The following is a 20403-nucleotide window of genomic DNA, read 5'->3' on the forward strand; positions in this document are numbered from 1 at the left end:
GGCCTAGGTTGCATTTACAGACACGCACCAGGAGAAGCTGGGCTACTGTGAGTAAAATAGTTTGAAAATTCACTACAGTAATCAGGAACCAGAGGGCAAGCTTAGTACCTACCACCAGCTCTTGGGTCAGCTGAGGAGACATAACTGGAAATCAGATTGAAACTGGAATCAATCTTGCTTCCCAAGACTTTTTCAAACTAATCTAGAAGTAAGAGAATAACCCTTCCCTTTCTGATAGGCCAGTTCAAGCTCAGATTCATGGCCCAAAATTGCGTGGTCTGCGAGTTCTGCTGGAAACATGTCTGTGAATGAAGACTTCTCATCCTTTTCCTGACCCATTCCCTACCCTTAAAAAAAAAACAAAAAACAAAAAACAAAAAAACAAACATGGTTCAGAGTTCCACTATGGCCTAGGATGTAGGAAACTAGAGATAATGTCCCTGCAAACCTGATAGCAAGAAAAATCTGAATTAATTACAAAACCATCACTTTTCTTGAACTCCTTAGATTGTTGAGGTTGTAGGGCAAACAAGGAGCCTGAAATTCAAGGAAAGAGAGGTTCCTCCAAGGAAAGAAGTGAGCCAAGGCTCACTTGTAGCAGATGATGAAATGAAGATATTGGGTACCATACAAGCAGGTATAAAGAGCTCAGCTAAAATTGTTAACAAATTGCCAAAGATTATGTGAGGGCAGTCATGATAGCATAGAGCATGTGGGATACTCAGACATTTGAGAAATTTCCCCTCACTCACTGGGTTTGTGCATGGCTATGCCACCAAGTACGCCCATAAAAGGCTGGAAGATGGGAGCAGCTGCTGCTGGAGAAAAGAATGGAACCCCAACTGCCCCTTTAACCTACAGAATGTAAATCTTAAGATGCTAGAGGAGAAGCAACAAAACGTGTCATCTCAATGGTGCAGGTGAAAACCCATTGCCTTTAGAGAAGGAAAAAAAGAAGAAGAAACTCCTTTATCCTTGGGGAAGGGCAGGAAATAGTTTGGGGACCAAGATCCTATACAATTAACATTAGAGGTCTTCTACAGCTGGGAGAAGGGTCTATAAGTCTAGTCTTGGATGATGGGCCCCTAGGAAAGAAACAGACAAAACCAACGGCATGAAAATTTTCCCTATTTGGCTCTTCTGAGCATATAAAATCATAAAATGGTACCGTCAGGGAAGTGGTTGATTTCATAGGGTATCCTCCAGAAATAAAACTTCAATTTATGCTAATGGAACATTTTTCTCATAGTTGGCTTCTTTATATCCATCTAGGCAGGAAATCCTTTGTGGCGAGAATTCTAATTTCATCTTAGGTAAGAAAGTTTGGTGACATGTTCTCTGAAGAATTTCAGAATTGAGGCTTCCATATTATGTAATAAACCACAGCTTCTCAAATTTCTATAGGAAGTTCCTTTCAAAGTTCTAAGTATCTTTTATTTATTTTATTTTTCTTATTAGTCCCCAAAACATCTGCTTCAAATTAGGAGAACAATGGACACATCATCATTTACCACATGTAAAAGCTAAACCATGGATGGAAGAGGGTTCTTAATTGCTCCTCACACTCAGTTAAAACAAATGACCCCATTTAGAAGAAAAAGATGATGGAGGCTTGGAATGTGCTGAAAAACTTCTAGAAAGAATCAGCATCATGTAGGTAATAGAAGTCCATAGAATACAACCCTTTTCACCAGAAGCCATTTGTTTTTAAACAGTCTCATTAATTTTATCTTCTGAAAAGAACTTGGCCATCAAATTTATATCAAATACCGGAAGGCTGTCTTTCGGTTTTGAAAGGTGTCTGAGTCACTTAAGAATCACAGAGTTCTGTGCTTGAGGAGGACCTTCTTTGGTGTTGAAAGATGTCTGAGTCACTTAGGATATGTAGAAAGATGGCTCCCTGCCAGCTCATGGGTTATCTAACATCTGAGCAGCCCAAAGTTCAGTGTTGGCTGTTTGCATTAATCACCATAATTTGACTAACAAGCCCGAAGTGACAGCTCAGCATCAGCATGGCACTAGGGCCACAAACTGAACAAAGACAAGAAGAAAAAGGGAGAGTGGGGAGGCAGAAATCCCCTATTCCCCTCCGTGGTAGTTGAGAATTTCCAAAGTGTCAGTAAAGGCACCAGCAATTCAAGTAGAAAGAGATCATGAAGGGAAGCCCAGGTGGGAAGAAGACAGTTCCAACTTCCTGCTCCCCTAGTCATGTTTTCACTTCTCTCTATCAATCCAGTTTCTCTCTGACTTTTGGCTGTGACTCTGTGTATGGTAAAGCAATGGGCTCAGGGTAACCCTGTTTCCTTTGCCATGCTGATCAAGAATTGGAGCTGGGCACTTTTGATTTCCAATAGTCAGATTTTGTAATTTTGTACAAAAATATAATCTTTCTACTTCCGAGACCTAGGTAAGAATAGAATTTTTAGAATTCGGCAAAACATGGATGAACACTTCACTTACAAGGAAACCGAAGGTAGAGTTACGTAACTCACCACCACATCCACCATCTCCACACATATTCAGACACATGCACAGAAAAAAAAATCTTATTTAACACAGATTACTTAATTCTCAAGTCAAGCAATTCATTTTAGTTTCTTAAAGTCAAGCAATGGATTGGCTTCCTTCCTGGATAGGACTCTTAACTTGGTGGTAGTTTTTCAACTCAGTGTCTTTCGGTTTGGCTGACATACATTATTTTGCCATGTATTATGGCTGTACTTTTTAATGAAATGTGCTTCTTTGCTTCTTTTGTGTGGGCAACTCGACCTATTGGTCAAGTGAACGTATTTCTTTCCACAATCGAATCCTTTTTCAAAAATCCTCTACCATTTCCTGAACTGAGTTCCGCAGAATACTAGTTTGTGCGAATCCTTTTAAAGCCAACCTAAGTAAGAAGCAGGGCTCCTCGGAACCTCTTATATGTTCATGTGCCTTGCAGATTCCCAGGAGCAGATACTGCATGCATGGTTTCCCGAACTTATCTGGCAAAGGAGCCCTTTTAATTCTCCCACTCGCAACACCTGTTGTTCCATATAAAACAGTTCCGGTATCTCTGTCAACCTCCTAAGTTAATTTCCCCTCCAAATGACAGGCGGGACTACCTCCTGTTCAACAAACCCACCACTGTACTTCATCCCCTGGTCAGAATTCTACCTCTGACTCTGAGCTCGTTTGCTGGACAAGTATAATAATTGGCAGCCTGAGTCCAGCTCCTCTTGCCTGAATTTACCATCATCTGCATTTCCCCAGGTGCTAAAAAAGATGCCTCTTTTCACAGAAGAGTGGACTTTCAGGATTGGATTCATTACAGTTACACTTTATGATTACTTCACACATATGGTGACACCAAAAAGAGTGTGCTCTCACATTTCCCCACGTTAATTCCTAGCCCAGGGATGTATAATGTGATCTCTCCACAGACAGTTTGCTTCTTTCTGCTCTATCTTAACAAACTATAATCTTTAAATGTGTGCCCGAGAGAGTAGCCATAACGCATACTTCATGAAAGATCCTGGCTATTTAATAATAAGGTAGAAACAGCTATGCCCCTACTTTTCTTTCAAGGTATAGCTAGTCTTCTTGTTCATAAATTAAAGCCTGATTTAAAAGAAAACAGGTTTTCTTCATAACTTCAGTCTGCCTGATTGTATCCTCACTTTTGATTTCTGAAAACAAGGAAATACGGTGATGTACTCCTCTTTCAATTGCTAATTGAAACTTATTTCAGGGCTTTTTTTTTTTTTTTTAATAGAAATGGATCAGATGTAGAGAAGCATTTATTTTGAGTAAGTCAAAAGATTCTGTACCTACCTCTCAGTCATGTCATCTTTTTAAGTGTGAGTTCTTAGCATTTGGAAGAAAACAAAGATCGCTAGGGGTGGGAAGAGGTGACTCCTATTTTCACAGAGATTTCAAAGCTTGAGTCATCCTTGTCATTTTCAGACTCAACTGCCTCAAGCTGAGTCACAGGGGTGGGATGGAGTGGGGGTTCAACAGTAGTCAGCTTATTAAAAGATTGACCATTCTTTATTCTTGTACCTCGTAGAGTCATTGTAAGGAATAAATGCGTTGGTGTGTGCTCCACTATTTGAATAGGGCCTGCCACAGAGTACGTGCTGCCTACTTACTAAATGTAAGTAATAAAGGTCAGCTATTACTCCTACTATTACTACTCCTATTACCATTGTTTTAGCTCTTAACCACCAATTTTCATCTTTACTGCAGACCTGAAACTCTGTTTCCCAAATGCAAGCCTGGAGAATAGATGCTGTTTGCTTTTACTAATATCATCCCAGAACAAGTGCAGCATTTGTAACTTGAGTAATTAGCATCCGGTCTGTTTTTTCCAAATTGTGAATATCTCCTTCTCTCTAGCGCTTGCGCACCATCTCTCTCTCTCTCTCTCTCTCTCTCTCTCTCTCATCTCTCTCTCTCTCTCTCTGGTTTAATTAATGCTAATGCATACCGTCCTACAAGAATTTGCAAGCTGTACTGAGAAATAATGCAGTGTTAGTTTTGTAATTTAGTGCACAGAGCACATTTGTGCAAAAGCTTTGTAAACTGGGCCTGTGGTCAAAAGGAGCAATTAGCACTTTGTTAGTATGCAATGATGTACTAATCTGTGCAGTCCCCAAAAGCAATTGTCTGTTCTATTTTGCCCTCATGTGCAAATTTTTTCCAGTGTATACAGCACTGCTCCAAAAATAACACATTGCATGCCTGGTGCTGTAAATTGGGTTTGCGATGATGAAGACATAGCAATTAGAAAATATTTGTTGGGGGAAATGCGCATAAGTTTGGCCCTACAATTTCCAGCAAAACAAGGAAGTTGGTGCACAGCCTTCAAGGGGAGCTGTAGTTCTCTATTCCTCCCTCAGATTTCACAAGCAGAGTTATCTTCATCTTTGGAAAAAGAAGATGGGGAGGGCATTTGGTGGAAAAATAAGACCTCACACCAGAATAGTTAACCCCAAATCACACTGATGTCGACTTCGTTAACACTGCAGACTGATTTGCATTTAAACAGACACCATCCGTTTCTTTATTTGAACAGCACGTAGGAACCATATAACAATTTGTGCATTCTTTGGACTTCTCGAGTTCTTAGTGAAGCACATGACCATGTCAGGTTAATGATAAAAATAATAATGTCTTACATTTTTACAGTGATTTGCCAGCCCCAAGATAGCTCAGGTACACCGGCTCATTTGAGTCTCACCACACATCTGTGGGCAGGCATTACCATCACCACTTTGCTGATGTGGGAATGTGGGTTCAGAGAGGTTGGGTGACTTGTACGGAGTCACACAGAAGACAGTACTTTGTAGTGGTTCAGAACATGGGCTCTGAGGCCAGGCTACCTGCAGGCAAATTTCTACTCTGCTTCTGTCTGACCATGTAAACTTGACTTCGCACTTCTGTGCTGCAGATTTCTCGTCTACACAATGGGAATGGTGATTATAGGACCTGCCTCAGGGGTTTATTGTCAGGATTAAATGTAAAGCACTTAGAATAGGCGCCTGGGTGGCTCAGTCGGTTAAGCGTCTGCCTTTGGCTCAGGTCAGGATCCCAGGGTCCTGGGATGGAGTCCCACGTAGGGGGGTTCCCTGCTCAGCGGGGAGTCTGCTTCTCCCTCTGCCCCCTCATCCTGCTCATGCTCTCTCTCTCTCAAATAAATAAATAAAATCTTAAAAAAAGAAAAAGAACAGTGCCTGATACTATTATGTGCTAGCTAAACATTAGCTGTGGCTATTGCTGTTATACTTATCCTCATAATGATTTAGCATAAGTAAGTGACAAAGCCAGGATTTATTCTCAGATGTGCTGAGCGTTCAAGGCTTCAAAGGTATCTAGTAAATACAACTGTCTTTCTTTGTCAAGGATCTATCTCTCAAGCAAAAAGTATCAAACACACTTTTGTTGATACAAAAGAGCTCAAGGGCAAATTCATGCTATTAAAGCTGTTGTATGGAAGACAGTGACTATGGTTCTTTATAGAACAAAGATTAACACAAGCTGGTAAGGGGCCGAAACCTGATCTTGATCTCATGAAGAGAAACAGTCCTGAGAGTGGAGAAAAAGTGTTCTTGGAGAATGTGGCAGATTACAGAAAGGACCACAGTCCAGCACCTCTCCCCGTATCAGCGGACCTGTGAGATAGCCTTGCAACGCCTGCCGTCAAGAGGTGAAGCCTACCTTCCCAGCTAGCGGTTCTAGGGTGGGCTTGTGGCTTGCTTTGGCCAGTAGAATGTAGTGGAAGGGATGGTTCGGAAAGCTTCCCTCCACCTCAGTGAGCCTGCTGGAAGATGCGAGGGCTCCCCCTGCCCCAGGGGGCAGCCAGCCAATTCAGGAGGCAAACACCTAGCTCACTGGCGCTTACGTACTTAGGTACTGCAAGTGCATAAGCCAGCCTGGCTGAATCCAGAAGAATCACCCCGCTGAGCCCAGGCCAGATGGCTAGCTCGCAGAGGTATAAACTAGTCAATAGTGTGATTTCAGGCTGCCAGCTTTGCGGTGGTTTGCGACGTAGGGAAAGCTCACTGACACTGGGAGACCGTGGCATCGTTAACCCTAAAAATTATTGACAACATTATTGGTACCTCCCTTTGGGAAGAAAAAAATGAAATGGGATAAGAGAATGAAACAGGAGACTTTAGAGGTTTTGTTCCCACACATGTGCTTCTCTGAGTTTGTTAAATGGAGGGTTAAGCTCCAGCTAAAGGATTATTTTCTGTTCATGAGCAAATAACATAATCTTTTAATGATGCATTCAATAAACATTATTGAGTACCTACTATGTGTTGAATGTTAAGAAAATGAACTGATTTCTTTACTAAAAACATAAAAGATAAAAATTGTGTCAAACGTAATTTGGACTATATTTGGTTCGCTAGATGACATTCAAGACTATGGTTTTTTTTAAAAGAAATAGGTTACATTTCCATAGCAGTTGTGTCAGTTGAATGACAATGTTACAGGGGAGAAAAAATAAGTTAAAAGGTGTTTTTAGAGCATATACAAATAGTTTACATATCATAACTATAATAATACTTATTTGTCGAAAGTTGAAAATCTAGAATCAGACATTCAGGCAGATGTCAGGTCTTGTCATCATTTGATTTTCCCTGGTACAATTCACATGGGAGCCAAATATTAACTTAAGCCTTGTCCTCGTGGAGCTTGCGGTCTAGTGAGAGAGACAGACCTTTGTCAAACAATCACACAAAAAACCCAAGTGTAAACTTGACCCCAGCACAAGTACCACACTTTATAGTTGCTGAGGTCAGAAAGAGCTTCCATGAGAAAACGTCACTTGAAGTGAAACATGAAGCCCATGTAGACATCAACCAGAAGGAGAAGGCAAAATGGCATAGGCACCAGGAACTACAAGTGCAAAGGCCCTGCGGCTGGAAGAGTCATGAAGAGGATGTGGGAAGAAAAGGTAGCCAGCATGACTGGGATGGAGGTCAGGATGAAAATGTAGAGGGGTGGAGGAACCAAACCGAGCAGTCCCCGTAACGGAGTTTACCATGATTCCAAGTGCAAAGGACAGCAAAGGAGGATTTAGCAAGTTATCAACATGGGCAGTACGGCATTTTGAAAAGATTACTTAGGCGGCAATAGAGGATAAGGGTACATTGAGCTTCTGTTCCATAAGCTGTCCTCCCAAAGAAACCAAACCCAACCACCGCTGAGTCTTGCGACTAGGAAATGAGAAGGAACAGCAGATGAAAAATGGTCTAAGACAAGACAAAAGCCAGAGCTGGAGTGGAAAAGAGAGTCATCAGTCCTCTGCCCACCAGCTGTAAGACCCCCATCAAAACATTCTGGGTGGTTTTTTAAACATGCGGATTTCATAGGCCCCATCCCCCCACTTCGGAGCCAGAATCCGTGGAGGTGAGACCCGGTAAGCTGTCTTTGTGTTCTGAGTCACCCCTGACTAAAAATTATAGTGCCTCAGGGTTCAGGGAAGTTGGAAAATGATGAGGCTGAAAGTATTCGAAATCCCACCCCCTCCTCAGCATGAGCACGGAGCTAATAAAAAGAAGAAAAGACAGAGATAGGCGAAAGAGCTTTAGACCTGAGTTCTCCTGAAGGCCAAGTCCACGCCACCTCAGAGCCAGTCAGGTGCACCCTCTGCCTGCTGCCTTACCCAGCACCACAGCCCGAAGCCCCTTGCAGCAATTAATGCTCAATTCTAAACTAACTGTGTACGTTCATCCTTATTTTCCTTGCACCCTGTGATATCAAGCATCTTGCCTTCATTTCGTTCTGCCGATTGAGACTTGCTCACAATACTTTCAATCAGGGGATGGCAAATTATAATCCATGTGCCAAATCCAGCCATCCCCTGATTTGGTATGGCCCAGAAGCTAAACCAAAACCAAAACAACAACAACAACAGAAACCATAAGAAGACTATTTTATGACATAATAAAACTACATGAAATTCAAATTAATGTCCACAAATGAAATTTTATTGGGGTCCACAACCATACTTGTTCATTTATTTATTATCTATTGCTGGTTTTGCTCTATACACACATTACAGAAGAGAATTGAATAGTTGTGATAGAAACCATATGGTCCATAGAGCCTAAAATATTTACTATCTTTTTTTTTTTTCTTTTTAACAGAAGGTTTCTGACTCGTGCTTTAAGTTTGCTTTTTAACCAGTTTGGCCAAATGACTAACAGATTGCCAAGCTCCTATGAAGCAAATAACTAATTTGTAATGTAAACAATTGCCCCATCATTGAAATCCTTCCTAAGTGTGACTTTTATATTGAATTTTCTCAACGCTAGACATGCCTTTGTCTCTATGTACTAGGACTAACAACCTCAGGTGAATCAGAAAATGTATGACTTTGTAAAGGATCTAACATAATTTTCAGTCCATAATTATGTATATTGCCTATGCTTCTCCCGAAGTAATAAGACAAAATCAGCGTATAGTCTCTACTCCAATTCTAATTGATTTATCTCAAACTGAATTAATTACTTCTGGCTTGAAACCCACCCTGGGTTAATACTGTACATTTGAATGATAACATTTTATGAATATGCAAAATGCTTTTGGAAACAGTAAAAAATCAGATAATTCACACCAACGACAAGGAGGCCCAGTACAGATTAGCACATTTCTTGGGAGGGAGGATTAATTGAAAAAAAAATGATGTTAAGTTTACTGTGCCCAGAGAGACACACACTGTTGACAAGAATCTTTTAGTAAAGATACCATAACATATTTGGTAAACATAATGGGGGTTGCCCTTGCAGGAGACCTCATTACAGCTCTTGGCTATGAAATCTTGGTGGAGAAGCAAGGTGACACTGCTGGGTTTTCTGTGAGAAGCATTCAGTTTGTGGATTATTAAGGAGGTGAGAACCAGTAAATAAGTAGGGTTAGTCTGTACAGCACTTTGCAAGATTCATTCTCTCTTTGATGTTTAGACTGCTAGAGATATTCCTTCCCAGATTCAGCTAAACCCCAGGAAATATCTTTTTTAATTTAATTATTCTTTTGCTTGGTTTTGGCTTTGGTTTTGATTTCTTTTCTTTTTCTTTACCTTTTTTTTGGGGGGGGGGGTACCAGATGCCACTCCTTACAGCAATAAAATCTTCTAAAGGAAAGGAGAGGAATTGGACTTGGAGAGAGAAATAACAGACTGCTAATAAATAACCTTTGGATGTCACCTTCTCTGGCTTTCCCAGCTCTTAATAGGCCCATGAGAGAGCAGAAAATTTTAAAACCCAGTGGGAAAGGAAATTTAAATTACTGCTACCATGGGCCAGGCCTGACCAATCTAATGAAGAAAGCAACACACATTTTCTTCTTATGTCCACTCTTCAACCCATACTGTTTTTTCTAATCAATTATTTGTTTATTCCTTGGGGACCAATTCAACAAATATTTACTGAGCACCCAAGAGGTACAGTTAAAATTCCTGGCAGCTCTGCAGAAAGGTATAAGTAGTGCCTGCGGTATTAGTGAGGGTAGGAGAGATGTAACGAACAATGACAATGTCTCACTGAACTAACATAATCAAAGTTTATTTCTCGCTCATGTAAATTTGAGTGTGGAAATTGCGTGCAAGGCTCCTCCACCCTTGTCTCTCTGTCATATCATGGGGTGTCAGGGGCCTCTGCTGTGTTCTCTTCACCAGACCAGTCAATGAGGGGAAAGAAAGTCAAGGATTATGTGAGAAGCTCTCCATGAACCAAGCATGGAAGTGGTATGTATCCTGTGTGCTCCCATTCCACTGGTCAGAGCTTAGTCATTTGGCCACTGGTAACTGTAATGAGAAATGTGAGAAATGTGGTCTAACTCTGGCCAGGAAGAAAAAGAAATGGGCTTAGGAAAGAGCTAGCCAGTCTTGGCCACACCTGCGTTCAAAAAACTTGCTGTCTCCTACATTCCACGCCCTGAAGCACTCAATGCCATCATACTTGCAGGGACTATTATTTCTTTCACACTTCACACCACCCAAGGGTCTGCAATCTTCTAGCCTCCTGGGTCCATTGCACAGAGGGATAGGAAATGTGAACTTGATTGGCAATCGATTTGAAGGAAATCAGTGGCATTCTATGCCATTATTTTAATCTTATTAAAATAAGTAAGTAATTATCTAAATCTTATTCAATCCTCTCAGCCACTTTGGAATGTAGGCTTTATCGTCAACATACTTCCTGTGACAAACAGATTCAGAGAGGTTAAAATCTTCCCAGAGTGACCGGGATTCGAACTCAACCCCCTGGATCCTTTGTCTATTGCATCTCCACTACACTGCTCATTTCCAGTCTTGAGTCTTTTGTGCCGCACCAGCATCATATTTACCATGCAACCAGACTAACAGTCCTATTTAAAACATCCACTCATGAAAACTTAGCCTTAGCCAAAGCCATGCTCTCTGTTGACATGATATGAGGGTACTGTATTTTCTGGTGCATATTTCATCAATGGTCAGCACCTCCCACCTTGGCAATCACCTGATTGCCTTTATTCTCATTATTTGTCATTTAGATGACATTGGGTACATTCAGGGTGGTAGGACTATAGACTCATTATTTATCATTTATTATCATTATATTATCATTTAGGATAATAACCTGATAAATCATTCTCAGCAAGGAGAAAAGACCAGGGCTGATCATGCAGTAACACTTTCCCTGGAGTCTTTGCATTTTTAAAAAGCTATGTCAGATTTAACCCAGAGGAAGGGTCTCTAAAATGATAGCCCTCAAATTAAAACCCCCATAAGTTATCGTTTCAGAGCCACTGGAATGAGTAAAATTAAAAAGACAAATTTGAAAAGCAAATTTGACAAGGATGTGGAAGAACTGGAACTCTCATAAATAGCTGGAGGGAATGTAAAATCGTATAACCACTTTGAAAAACAGTGGGACAGTTGTTGTTGTTGTTGTTGTTTTTTTAAAGGTTAACATACATCTATCCCTGACCCAGAAATTCCACTTGTAGGTATTCACCCAAGAGAAATGAAAACATATGTTCACACACACACAAAAACCCCAGTACAAAATGCACAAACATTCCCAAACATTTTGCTGTTGGAACCCCTTTAAGTTCTTTTTTTTTAATTTCAGTGTACTTTATTTTATTTTATTTTTATTAATTTAATTGTATTTTTCTATTATGTTCAGTTAGCCAGCATATAGTACATCATAAGTTTTCGTTGTAGTGCTCAACGATTCATTATTCTTTATAATCACTGAGAACTGAATTCCTTTCATTTTTGTCTATTAATATTTACTAAATTAGAAATTAAAACCAAGAAATTTAAAAATATTTATTCATTCATTCACTTAAACATAACAACAAACTCATTACTTAACGTAATAACACATCTTTATGAAAAACAACTCTATTCTTCACAAATTAAAAAAGAATCAGTGTGAAAGTGACACTATTTTATATTTTTCAAATTATTCTAATATCTGGCTTCATAGAAGACAGCTGCGTTCTCATATCTGCTTCCACATTCAATCTGTTGTGATATTACATACTAGGTAGTCTCTGAAAAACTCTGCTATACGTTTATGAGAGAATGAGAATGCAAAGTCAAATAATGTCTTAGTATTGTTATGAAAATAATTTTAGTCCAGCAGATCTCCTGAACAGGTCTCAGAAACCTCTAGGCCACTCTGAGCCACTCTTTGAAAACTACTACCCTAGAAAACTTTCCCACCTACCCACAGGTTTAAGAATGTTTATTGCATTATTTCTTATAATAGGAAAAAGTTGGAAACAATAGAAATGTGCATAATAGGAGGATGGATAGATTTCATATGCACAATACTAAACAGCTGTTCAACTAGATAAAGTTATGGGTATCAACCTGATAAATTTCAGAAACAATACCATCCAAAGAGGCAGGTAGAAGAATAACATAGTATGAAACTATTTTTATAAAGTAAGAAAACATGAAGGAGTGTTCTAAATGTTATTTACTACATACAAGTGTAGTAAAAATCCACATAAGTTGCATGGAAAGTATAAACTCTGATTTCCAAGTAATGATTGCCTCTGGGAAAGAGAGGAAAGGAGAGAGAGAAATGAGAGTAGAGAGCAGTACCCAGGGGTACTTAAATTGTATTTAAAATGTTTGACTTTAAAATTCTAAAGCAAATGTGGCAAACTGCTAAGATTCAACAAAGCTGGGTAGTCAGTACATGGGTAATAGTTATTTTATTTATTGTTCTTTTATGTGAGATTGAAATATCTCAGAATAATATTTAAAAATATTATGTACAAGAATATGAGAGTTTTGGGGAGTGAGCTAAACAAGCATATTGATACTCTATGTTTTAAAGGGTAGTCACAATTTTCCTGTTTTGAAGCATTTCTAAAAATCCCCAAACACGAGAAGAGTTTAGACTCAATTCTTGCACATATTTTTGTTTTTTGGTTTTTTTTAGATTTTATTTATTTATTTGACAGAAAGAGACAGCCAGCAAGAGAGGGAACCCAAGCAGGGGGAGTGGGAGAGGAAGAAGCAGGCTCCCAGCAGAGGAGCCTGATGTGGGGCTCGACCCCAGGACCCTGGGATCACGCCCTGAGCTGAAGGCAGACCACTTAAGGACTGAGCCACCCAGGTGCCCCCATATTTTTGTTCTTAAAACTTTCCTGAATTTGGAAGCTTTCTGAATTTTAAAGGAACAATCCTTTAGAAATGGGGATACCTATGTGGTGAAAATTCCTTGAATACTCTTTATTAAAAAAAAAAGACACTGTGCAAGATACGGAAGAGGTACAAGGTTGGCATCAGCCAACTGTGCAACAAGAAAGCCTTTCCTTATCCCGCAAACATTGATCCTGGGTGTCTGTCCCACGGGAATATGTGCACCCGTACATGGGACACATGTACAAGGATGTTTACTGATTTTAGCTATCATTAGCTATAGTCAGGGGAATGGTTAAATGAATTATGGTTAGTTCATACTAGTATATCATCCAGCCCTAATTTACAGCAGGTATTGACATCTGAGAAGGCAATACCTTCTCTTTGCATAATTATCTTGGTTATCCTTGAGGACTTATTCGTTTTCAAAAACTTTCACATAATTTTATCTAAACTCAAGGGAGAAATTTGATTTTTAATTAGAATTGCCTTAAATGTAAATAATAAGTTTGTGAGAAACTATCTTAATTTTTTTTTCATTTTTGTAGTTATTATGAGCGAAATGTTTCCCATTCTCAATTTCAGGTAGTCAAGCCTAGAATCTACGAAAGTGAGGGAGGGAGCCAAAATGGCGGTGTAGTACCAGGACCCTAGACTTGTCTCATCCCTTGAACACTGTTAGAATCTATAAGAGCTGTAGCTTACTGAAAATATTTTTTCATGTATATAGCAACCTTACCACATAGTCTTATTAATTCCATTAATTTTTTTTTAAATAGAGGTTTGTAACTTTTCTTTGTAGGTTTCTTGGGGCTCAGGTGTTTGACCAACGGGAAGTGAAGTGGTCCTGCCTCATGGCTTCCAATTTAACAGCCAGCCCCCTGCTGAGACACCTAGGCAGAGGAACATTCCTGCTTTTCACTCTCCCTGTTTCCTTTTCAATACTCAGTCCTCCTCTTCAGTTCCTTCTCGGCCTCTTGGGGACTATGTATACTTAGCGCTCTCATGGAAGGCCAGCGATGACCTTCTCCCTGGAGTTTGTCCACCTCCACAAGGTAAATTCTTGCCTGGAATTCCACAGAGGAGCTCACCCACACAACAAGGAAGAGAATCCCACGTCAGTTTTCCCTACAGGGTCTCACCACCCACCCAGCTGTCTGGGTCAAGCAGGGGCAAACTGTGGAATTGGTGGGGATGTTGAAGGGCTGCCTTTGGTCACATATTCCTTGAACCTCTCTCTTTCAGATTTCTAGACTATAAGGCTTAATAAATTCAGTGCTACTTTTTAAGGATGCTGCTGAAAGATATATCTATGGCTTCGTCCTGCCTCAAGCACATAGTGATTTGGCTTCCACATTCCCCTACTTTCGTTCTCTATTTAGCCACACGTATCTTAGTTAAGCAGAGTCTCAATTATCTCAAAATGAGCTTTATACCGCAATGGGAATTCCATTTCATGGATACCTAAGCCAAAGGGTTAAACCTTGCATTCAATTGAAAGAATTCTAGAATAACTGATTAAATGATCTATGATATATCATGTACTATCGTTGGAGGCTGAAGAGGAAAGGACATAACATGATATGTTAGCTGGTGTCCAAAGGTGGCTCCGAATGAGCCACAACTCCCCACTTTCCTGCCCTTGTGTAATCCACTTGGAGACTGCATCTGGGCTAAGCCTGTGACTCCCTTCAGCTGGTAGAATGCAGGGCAAGTGACACCAGGACCGTTCCAAGGCCTAAGCCTATAAGAAGGCCCAGCAGCCTTGAGCCACAGAGTAAGATGTCCAGCTACTTTGCTGGAGAGACCACGTGGAGACATCAGACGTAAAGACCAACTGAAGGAGAGAAAGAGAGAGCCAACGATGCCCCCATCTGCCCCCACTAGCCGAGGCCCCAGCTTAGGCGTCCGTCAGATTCGTGAGTGACAAATCCTGAATACTCAAGCCCCATCGACTGGACTGCAGCCCCAGGGAGATCCTAGTGAGCCCAGCAGAAGAACCATCTAACAAAGCCTGTGTGAAATGAGGGGGGAAAATAACATCCCAAGTGATCTGGGAGGCCAGTCCTTGCTGAGGCTTAAGCTGGCTTCGTCTGTTCAAATATGCACCTGCAGAATGCCCGCCCACAGAATGTAAAGAAACTAATACAAGGGCTGTCATTTTAAGCCACTAAATGTTGGAGTGGTTTGTGTTGCCACAATACACAACCAAAACCCATGTTAAGGCAGAAAGTTGGACTGAAGATGGGGACTCTCGAACCCACATGATGACTTATTTCTAGGGCCGGATTTTCTGTTTTGTTCATTAGTTTCATATCTCTAACCAGACCCTCTGCTGCCTTGTTATACAAACATACAAATCTTAAAGCATTACATGGACACTCCTGACTCCCAGGGATTTTAAAGTGCTTTTTTGCGGGGGGGTGGGGCGGAGGGATTTAAATATTTAAATAGGAGCTGCCTTGAAACCTAGAGCGAAGAACACGGCTAAAAGCAGCCTTCCAGCGTCCACTCCCCAATGCGCACGCACCCACTGCTGAAAGCACGGAGACTTGTTTCATTTCTCAAAAGCACGAGGCTTTCTGAATCCAGCCTTCGTTCCCAGGAAGTGTTTCCAAAAGAGTAAAATAACACACACTCACACAGGCTCGTGAAATCATCATCATAATATAAACGCTCAGACTTCTTCTTTTTCTTTGCTTTTTCTCTCTCTCTCTCTCTGTTTTCGGCTGTGTAGCCGCACCTGCCAGTAGCTGTGGTGGTTCCTATTTTCATATTGTCTGACAGTAGCAGTTGGATGAGGCTTGAGCCAGTGTGACTGAGAGGCAGGCTCCCTGCTTCCACAAAGCTGAATTTAATAAGATGAGAACAGCATGCCAAGATGGGGAGCTCCCTCCCTAACACTTATCCTGACACCAGCCCCTCAGCGGGGCCGTATTGCCGCGGTAATCTGGGTGAGCCGGACAGAGTGTCCTGCTTACAAGTTCAATATAATGGAACAGCAGGGGGCGAAGGGCTGGCAGAAAAGCTTAGCAAAGTTAAAGCCTATTACTCTATGCTTGAGGAAAAATGAGTCACAAAATATTACACCCAGAGCAAGACTTGAACCTGCCAAATGCAGCAGCAACACACGCTAAGCCTTGTCCATAATGGTGCATTCATTATTCCGTGGTCCAGGGTAATGTGGATTTAAATGTCTTTAACCCTAATGGAAATGTATATGCAAATTTCCCCTTAAGCCCATCCCTCCCTCGCTTTTCTTTAGCCCTGTTTGAATCTAAGGGGCAAGGTGACTGCATGCTACAGATGTCAAAGAAAATGATGCCTTTTTAATCTGCCTTTAGTGGCAAGAAGAAGGCAAGAAACTGGCCCAAAACCGTTCAGCTGCCCATTACGGCCTTTGTTGTTGTTTTATGCCTCTAGTGGTGTTCAGTTTAAAACCAATGGGTAGAAAGAGCAAGCAAATGGTCTCTGAGAGCAGTCCTCGTTGAGGCTGGGGCTGGCTTAGTGAATTTGAACACCGACTCTTCTTGTAAAAGAGTTCTAACTCAAACTAATCAATACTAGTTAATCAAATCAAACTTGGAACAGACTTGCCTCACACGTTCAATCAGCGGGTGCCCCAGAACCAAGCCAGCGCTGCGTCCGACTAAAAGGCCATTATGTAGAATCCTGAACACGAAGGTGCTCTAGGACTGGGGTCTTTTGAAAGAACGACGACAGAACTAAGACTTGTCATTCCTACTGCTCCCCCTGGATCCGCTACTATAGGTTCCTGTTCCAGCAAATTTACTCAGATCATCAGGTGTGGTGAATGACAGAGCCACCCTTTCCTGAGCTCTTACCGTGGCCCAAGCTTGGTTGGGTGCCTCCTGTCCCTTATATCTAATCTTTATGTAGTAGGTTGTAACTTTTCTCACAGTGCTTCATGGCCTTTCTGTACTAAGAAATTTCAGCCTGTTTATTTATGGCCAATCGAATCTTCTTCATAGTTCTCCGGGGGAGAAACAACATTAGAGGTCAGACTGGACTGATTTAATTTTTATTCTCTTCCAGTTTCAACAGCCTCTTTGGGTGTGTGGCTGTCCAAAATATGCTGTCTTTTCGATCTTCTCTCTGTCCCCTCGCTCCTTTTGAGGGTGGTGTCTGGAGCTCATATGCCAGGTGCCGATAGAGAATGGGGACCCCCGATTCATGTGGTAACTCTCGGGTCCCTGCAAGCCTCTGCCTTGGGATGGCTGGTTGGTCAGTTGTGTGGATTGAAGAACAGTCATGTCCTCACTGGCCATTTGGAACTTCCTCCTGGCTTACTTCTAGAAATTGGTCCTGGCCTATTAACTCTGCTCATGAGGTGCTCACACATGCATCCCAGGGTGGATTCTAGTCCACTGTCTGTCTCTGAACCTTTGTATCTGAGCATCAGGCCTGGTAGGAAGATCAGGTGCGGGACAGGAAGAGCAAGCCCACTTCCTCAGGCTTGTCTCTCCAGTTTCTCCATCAGCCAATGGTGTATTTGCACTCCCGCTCTGTGAGGACATGGTGCAGACGTGACTGTGGGGATCTTCCTAGGATCTTAGCAATGTCTAGGGAAGTAGACCATGAAATTGGTATCGTGGTGTCTCCTAGACCTATCTGACCATTTCTACTGCCCTCTTACTTTACGTGCAGGACCAAGAGTGAGGGAAACGGGAATCTTGGCATTGACCTCCTCTCTTTGTCTTTCTCATCTTTCTTCTGTTCAATGCTGCCCTGGGCCCAGAAATGGGGCTTGCCCCTTCCTCTTCCTGCCTAGACAGACTCCCTTACTTCCTATGATGAGTTCTTGTTGCACTGTGACTGTCCTAATTTAGGCTCCTCAAAAGCAGGCAAGTATTCAAATATATCTAGTTCATTTGGGAGAGGTAGACAACACCAAAAGACGACTGGGGAAATGAGAGACGGAAGGGAAGGCAGTGAGAAAAGGCATTACAGACCAGTCACCACTGTGAGCAACTGGACCTTGATCCCATGGGAAAACTGTGGGTAATGGTACAGAGAACACATTCAGACTTACCCAATCAGGGGTTAAGGAAGCTCTAGCATTTATACACCAATTCCTGTCACTCACTGATTGAGGACCACTTCACTGGGGATAATGGAACTATTTTTATACATGTGTTAAAACTCACAGGATGAAGATATGCAGAGAGCAAATAAGCATAGGAAAAGATGCTCATTATCATACGCTGTCAGGGAAATGCAAATTAAAGCAATGAGATACCACTACACACTTATTAGAATGGCAAAAGTCCAGACCACCGACACCACCAAATGCTGGCGAGGACAGCGGACAATACATCCTCACTGCTGGTGGGAATGCAAAATGATATAGCTACTTTGGAAGACAGTTTGGCAGTTTCTTACTTCACCAAGCCTACACTTACCATACAATCCAGCAATAGCCCTCCTTGGTATTTACCTAAATGATTTGAAAACTTATGTCCTAGGTGTATAAAAACCTGCACACTGATGTTTATAGCTGTATTATTTATAATCGTCAAAATTTGAAAGCACCCATGGTATCTTTCAGTAGATGAACGGACACATAAACTGTGGCACATTCAGACAATGGAATATTATTCAGCAATAAAAAGAAATGAGCTGTCAAGCTGTGAAAACACATGGAGGAAACTTAAATGCTAAGTGAAAGAAGCCAATCAGAAAAGGTTACAAGGAAAAGGATTCCAACGACTCGACACTTTGCAAAAAGACAACTACAGAGATGGTACAAAGATCAGTGTATGCCAAGGGTTAGGGATTGGGGGTAGGGAGGGATAAAAAGGCAGAACAGAAAGATTTTTAGGTTAGGGAAACTATTCTCTATAATATTATAATGTCCTTACAATGTGTATGCATGTCTTTATATAGTAATCAAATCCCATAGAATGTACAATGCCAAGAGTGAGCCCTCATATCAACTATGGACTTTGGGTGATAAGGATGTGTTTATATTGCTTTATTAATTTTAACAAATCTATCACTGGTGGTGATAGTGGGGAGGCTATGTTGTGTGGAGGCAGGAGGCATATGGGAAATCTCTATTGCTTCCCTTTAGTTTTGCTGTGAATTTTAAACTGTTCAAAAAAAATCTATGAAAAAAATTCATAGAACTGTACACAAAAAAGCAAAGTCAAATTTACTATAAGTAAATTAAAAAAAAAAACAAGAAGGAAGGTGGGAAGGAAGGAAGGGATTGAGGGATGAAGAAAAAGAAGTTAAAAAGGAAGTTAGCTTTGCGATTAGAAGATAACAAATTATTTACCTGTTTTACTTGTTTATTTTATAGGCATTACCTGTTGTCTCTTCTGAGGTGCTATGCCTCCCAATATAGCCTTGAAAATCAAAAATTACAAAAGAGCATGATTTAAAGGGGTGATAATCTTTTGTTGATTTAATAGTTTCAAATTATTACCTCCGCTACCTTTTCAAATCCTGCCAGGTAGACATTATTGCCCTCATTTCGTAGACAAGGAATCCCTGGCACAGAGAGGTTAAATGACTAACCTCTTTTGGTAGGTGTGGAAATCTGTGAACTGAATCTGGGTGTGTGTGGCCTCAAAGTTTAGGTTCTACTCACAAAACATGAATACAAATGTTCAAGGTCAGTTATTGACAACTCAGACAAATGGGTAATCTTGTATCTGGAAAGAAACCTCCAAGGTGGAAAAGGTAGGAGGGGAAAAGGAGGAGAAAGAGGTGGGAATCGAGGACAGCAGTCAAGTCCCCAGCTTCATGCATGTACCACACTTCAATGAGAACGAGCTGGAGCGGGATAAGATGGTGCTTTGTTTCTTCCCTAAGTTTTTTTGTTATTGTTTTTCTTAACCTAAGGGATTGGTTACCTTAATTCCAAACACTGATGAAAACATGAGTATTACGTTTCTACCTCCACTGGTCCTGCCACGATGTGAAATAATGCAGATATTTGTTCTGCATTTATTCCAAAGAAAAGCATTTTTTTTACCCAACCAATTCCAGTAATGGAACATCACTGATTTGCTGTTGCTTCAACAAGGCCACGGGATCCTAGCAATGGATTATCTAATTCCAGAGGACATTATCAGTTAAATCCTGGCATCCTGCAGAACTGTAATTTTCCTAAAAATTGTTTCATTGACTTGGTGAACTTTTGTATCCCATCTCTTGATCTGAAAAACAAACACGCAAACAAAAACTCTTACAATGTTCAGTCTAGTTCAGTGAAAGCCACGTGTGAAAATGGG

Source organism: Ursus arctos, unplaced genomic scaffold, assembly GCF_023065955.2.
Source record: "Ursus arctos isolate Adak ecotype North America unplaced genomic scaffold, UrsArc2.0 scaffold_20, whole genome shotgun sequence".
NCBI lineage: Eukaryota > Metazoa > Chordata > Mammalia > Carnivora > Ursidae > Ursus > Ursus arctos.